The 5700-nt window shown below is 39.3% G+C and overlaps 1 pseudogene; it reads left to right on the top strand.

The window, feature by feature from the left end:
• The first annotated feature begins 390 nt into the window (after positions 1 to 390).
• Positions 391 to 1434, top strand: LOC116866396 (annotated as a pseudogene).
• Positions 1435 to 5700: the final 4266 nt, after the last annotated feature.

Here is a 5700-nt window from a genome sequence, read left to right as displayed (position 1 = left end):
GTTGCTCCGCTGCTTGCTGGGAGCCGGCCCCTCCCCCATGGTCTATTTTCCCATAGCTTTGGATTCACTTCTCCGCCAGTCCTACCTTTCAGAAAGTGGTTGATTTTGTTTCTAGAATTGCTGTTCTTCTTCTCTTCGATCTCCTGCTGGATTTGTAGGTGTTTGCAATCTTTAGATAAGCTATCTAGCTGATCTCCCACTACCTGAAGTAGTCTCAGCCTGCTACTTCTCCACCATCTTGACTCCTCCCTGGTCACAGAATTTAAAAGAAACAAGAACTTTCCTGCACATTCAGAGATCAGCAGCCTATAGAATATAAGGTCAGAATATCCAAGGAACCACAACCAGTGACATTAGACTTGGCCTTTTGGTTTGTTTTCCTTTCTAGAAATGGTGACTTTGCTACCTGACATTTTCTCCGTCTTTGTAATAACAGAATTTGTTCTAGGAAATTTTGCCAATAGCTTCATAGTGGTGGCGAACTGCATTGACTGGGTCAAGAGACAAAAGATGTCCTCAGCTGATCAAATTCTCACGGCTCTTGTGATCTCCAGAATCAGTTTGCTCTGCGTAATGTTAATAAATTGGTATGTAGCTGTATTGAATCCAGATTTATTTAAATTGGAAACAAAACTTCTGGTTAATATTGAGTGGACGGCAAGCAATCATTTTAGTGTCTGGCTTGCTACTCGCCTCAGCGTATTTTATTTGTTCAAAATAGCCAATTTCTCTAGCTTTATTTTTCTTCACCTCAAGTAGAGAGTTAAAAGTGTAATTCTTGTGATATTGTTGGGGTCTTTGTTCTTTTTGGTTTTTCATGTTGTGGCGGTAAGCATATATGAGAAAATGCTGATGAAGGAATATGAAGGAAACATCACTAGACAATCCAGATTGGTGAACATTGCACGCCTTTCAAATATGACTGTATTCATGTTAGCAAACTTTGTGCCCTTTGCTATATCCCTGACATCTTTTCTGCTGTTAATCTTTTCCCTGTGGAAACATCTCCAGAAGATGCAATCCAGTGGTAACAGATGCCAAGATCCCAGCACCAAGGTCCACATAAGAGCCATGCAGATTGTGAACTCCTTTCTCTTGCTATTAGTAGGTTACTTCCTGACTGTCACAATCTGGACTTCTAAGTGGCTGCCGAACAAGTCAGTCCTCCTGTTTTGCAAGGCTATGGGAATCTTGTGTCCTTCAAGCCACTCATTTATCCTGATTTGGGGAAACAGGAAGCTGAGAGAGGCCTTTCTGTCATTTCTGTGGCCGCCGAGGTACTGGCTGAAGGGAAGGATGTGAGAGGAGCATCATGTCTTCCAGGAGAAAACAAGCTGATGGCGCCTAAAACATTTTATACTTCCTACCTCTCTTTCTAAGGAGTATATAATTGAGTAATTTCCAAAGTTTTATCTAGAAAAGTCTTTTACCTAGGCGCGTGTCACAAAAAGTATATGTGTGTGTATTTATGAAAAATAATAAGAAAGATTATGCCTTAGAAAGGTAATAATAAGTCCATAGCACTGTAGATCCTACCTTTTGCAGGTAAGAAGGTAATTATACAAAATATTGTAAGAGATGCCTCAAGATTATGAAGCAATGTATATTTCATATACACATTCTATGTATTATCTTCCAAATTTATGATCTATATTTATGCATTTTTCAGAACTAACAACTTCATCTCAGGAAATCATTGCTATTTCCCATTGTAATCAGTACCACACATACATACCACATTATTTAGATTTTATTGTTTGTATTTTCAATCTTTTGGGGATAATGATATTCAATTGTAAATCACACATTGAGGATGAATGTTTTGGGCAGATATTATTCTGACATGAATTCTTCTTGGTTAACAGAGAACCATGGGTGTGGTACATAAATAATGATTTTTGGAACACTGAAAAAAATTTAAATTAAATGAAATTTTAAAAAAAGAAAAAGATGAGGCACCTGGGTGGCTCAGTGGATTAAAGCCTCTGCCTTCAGCTCAGGTCGTGATCCCAGGGTCCTGGGATCAAGGCCCGTATCGGGCTCTCTGCTCGGCAGGGAGCCTGCTTCTTCCTCACTCGGCCTGCCTCTCTGTCTACTTGTGATCTCTGTCAAATAAATACATAAAATCTTAAAAAAAAAGAAAAAGATGCACATGATAAAATTCAAGAATGACAAATATATTTAGAAGACATTTAATGTGTGTGTACAATAAACAGTGCTAAAGAATATGAGATTTAATACAAGTAGGTAAAATCTTGGATAAAAAATCAAGTTCTATGATACGAATAAGGAAGAAAAAAATGAGCATGACTTGCTTTCAATGCTTCTATGTTCCCGTATGCAGCTAGGAGAGTCGTTTCTTACAGTTTTTGAAGAAAAAAGACCTTTTTGGAAGTTGAGATCTGAAGTCAAATTGTTTAAAACATTCTCATCTTTGAACCTCTGAATTGTCCATCATTTTTTCCCTCTTGCTACCGAAAGTTTCTTTTAATCAGATAACAAGACTCAGATCTTCTTTGTCTTAAAAATATGTTCATTGTAAAAATAGTAAAAATTTATGGTACTGGGATGCCTGGATGACTCAGTCAGTTAAATATCGGCCTTTGGTTCAGGTCACGATCCCAGGGTCCTGGGATTGAGCCCTGCATTCAGCTCCTTGCTCAGTAGGGACACTGCTTCTCCCCCTGCTTGTGTGCTCTCTCTCTCACAAATAAATAAATAAAATCTTTAGAAAAATTATGGTACATAATGACCGTTCTGCACATTAAAATAGTATGTGTTCTGTTTATATAATGATTATAAGGAATGTCTTCATCACCTGTTTTATTATAATCTTGTGAAAATAATGATGTATTATTAATAACAAATTCTATTTTAAGAAAGAAATGTGTTACCTGGTTCAACAACTGAATATCTATGTTAATTCTTTACATTATGAAATTTTAACATCACTGAAACCTTAGGTAAGTTATTCCTACATTGGATTCATTCATTTGTTTTTTTTTGTTTTTTTTTTAAAGATTTTATTTATTTGTCAGAGAGAGAGAGGGAGAGAGAGCGAGCACAGGCAGACAGAATGGCAGGCAGAGGCAGAGGGAGAAGCAGGCTCCCCTCCGAGCAAGGAGCCCGATGTGGGACTCGATCCCAGGACGCTGGGATCATGACCTGAGCCGAAGGCAGCTGCTTAACCAACTGAGCCACCCAGGCGTCCCTCATTCATTTGTTTTTAGTCATCCATCTGCCCAAGCAGAATATAAACAATGTAATGTGGAGATCATGTCTATGTTGCTTCCTGCTGACTCCTCAGGACATAGAGCCAGCCCATGGAATAGTTAGTCCAAATGATATGCTAATGATTAAAGAAATGGATAAATAAACTATATTTTGGCGGAAAAACCATTGAAAACAAAACCCATCACAAAATCAGCAGGTTGCATGGATTCTTGGTTCTGTTTCTTCACTATTCAAATGTACCTACACAAAGCCGCATACTCTCAATTCCAATTTCGGCATTAGACTGGGGGGACAAGAAGTTGTCACAAATAGGCTCCAAAACATAAAATGACTCATACATAACATAGACTGGAAGTGCTCTTTTCGCAGTACTGTAGTGTTCAAGGAGTCTTCTCCATACAGTTCCTGGGAATCAGTCTGGGTGAATGTATTCCCTCTTTAACATGTAGCTTCCAAGATTGACTTGGGGTCATACCCATTCATTCCTGCCAGCAGTGAAAGAGAAGGTGTATGGAGGAGTGTTCATGGGGAGATGTTTGGGGGGATGGACCTGTAAATGATGCACATCATTTTCATTCATATGTCCTTGTTCGGATTTCAGCCACATGGCCATAACCACCTGTAAGGGAAGCTGGGAAGTACAGCCTCTCGGCCCAGATGAAAACAAGATGCAGTTGAGGACATGGCTGTTGGAGAGCACTTAGCACCATTACAATCAAAATAGCCAATAAGTTATTGTAAAACAGTTTCTGCCTTTAGAAGCATGGTCTAGCTCATTTGTGTCACTTTGATAATTTATACCAGTCCTGTATCTGTCTTGAATATCAGCTCTTTTTCTCTTTCCTCATAAACTCTAAACTCAAGTTCCCCCGAGTGTTCCTATCCACATAAAAGCATAGCTGATTCGGCACTGTAGCATCTGTAGCTTCCTCATGTATATTCCCAGCATTTGTTGCTTATAACTTCTGATTTAGCTCTTACAATATTATGCAACTAATTATTTATACTTATTTGCTCTAGAACTTGAGTGTGCTATTTGAACTATTTAAATTATTCCTACAAGTCACATTGAATCCATAAAAATCCTTCATAGGTAGAATGAGTGACAATGACAACAATTACATGAAATTTTTTCTAGCAATTTCTATTCAAACTCTAAAACATTTGCATTCAAATGAATGACTCAGGGAATATGAAAGTAGAACTTAGGGAGAAATAATCTCTCATACTTGCATGTTTTCATACCTGACTTCATCCTTTGAATCATTAGCACAAATGGACATTTTCAGCTGGTGCAAGGATCGGTGGGGATTGATTAGCATTTACTCTGGAAATTAGGTAGTAGCTGACTAAGTCATAAGAGGGGTATTCATGAAGCTTCATATCTCTTCCCAGAACTGTTTGGTTTAGCCCTGGAATCACAGTATCAATAGAGTGAACTATTCTTTTGTGAAGGTCTCTGAGACTATATGACATAGCAGAATTTGGGTTGTCCTTTCTGGAATTAGGATGCAACCATCTCCAAGTGGATGTCAACCTGCGACTGTTTAGCTATGGAGCCATCAGTGAGGCACCACATCAGAAATATTTTCATGGAACTGTGAGCTGGACTGAAGATCTCTTTGTGGTAGTGGCAGCAGGAGAAGTCATCTCAGGAATGTAGGGAAATGGGTTCATTGGACTGGCAAACTGCACTGAAAGGTCAAGAATGGGAAAGTCTCATCAACTGATTTCATCCTTAACCAGCTTGGCTATGGCCAGAGTCACTCAACAGTGGGTAACACTATTTGGCTGACTGGTTTATGATGGACTGTCTCCACATCCCTATGCCACTGGTAAATGAATAGCAAAAGTGGTTACTATTCATTGGTAGTAACTAGTCACTGACTCCCTGGTTTGCCACCTGCCAAACAGTTTCTGCTTCCTTGAGAAAGCCAAGTTCTCCCACCTGTTTTTCATCGGCCCAAAGTGGAGAGAGAACAGAATAGGTCTCATGCTCTTCCTGGGGCCTTTGTTCTTATAGTCTGTTAACTTCTGAATGAAGGTGACTTGTGGAGGAGTACCTATGGAGTACATGAGAGACACATGACTTTGCATTTAGACATAAGTAAAATTTTTGGTCTTAAAAAGGTCTTCTACTTCCTTGACCTATGTATTCCCTTTTTCTCCTGTCCCTGACCACTTTGCTCTTTTTGTTTCTATTCTTGGTGAGACACCAGGAATTTACAGCTCAACTTGATGGGCTTGAGGGACTCCAGTAGAGACCCATACAAGGGCCATGAAAATGGTGACAGCCTTCCTCCTCCTCTTCACCATTTACTTATTTCCACTCCAATAGCAAGTTGGATCTTCCTTAAGGTACAGAGATAACAATCAGGCCAAGATGTTTGTCATGATGAGTTCAGCTACCTTTCACTCAGGCTGCTCTCTAGTTTTGGGAAACAGCAAGATGGGAGGGCTACCTGA

This window comes from Lontra canadensis, unplaced genomic scaffold, assembly GCF_010015895.1.
Source record: "Lontra canadensis isolate GAN:19392208 unplaced genomic scaffold, GSC_riverotter_1.0 scaffold9, whole genome shotgun sequence".
Lineage (NCBI taxonomy): Eukaryota > Metazoa > Chordata > Mammalia > Carnivora > Mustelidae > Lontra > Lontra canadensis.
The sequence above is the reverse complement of the archived record's forward strand: the minus strand, read 5'-3'. Positions and strand labels throughout refer to the sequence as shown.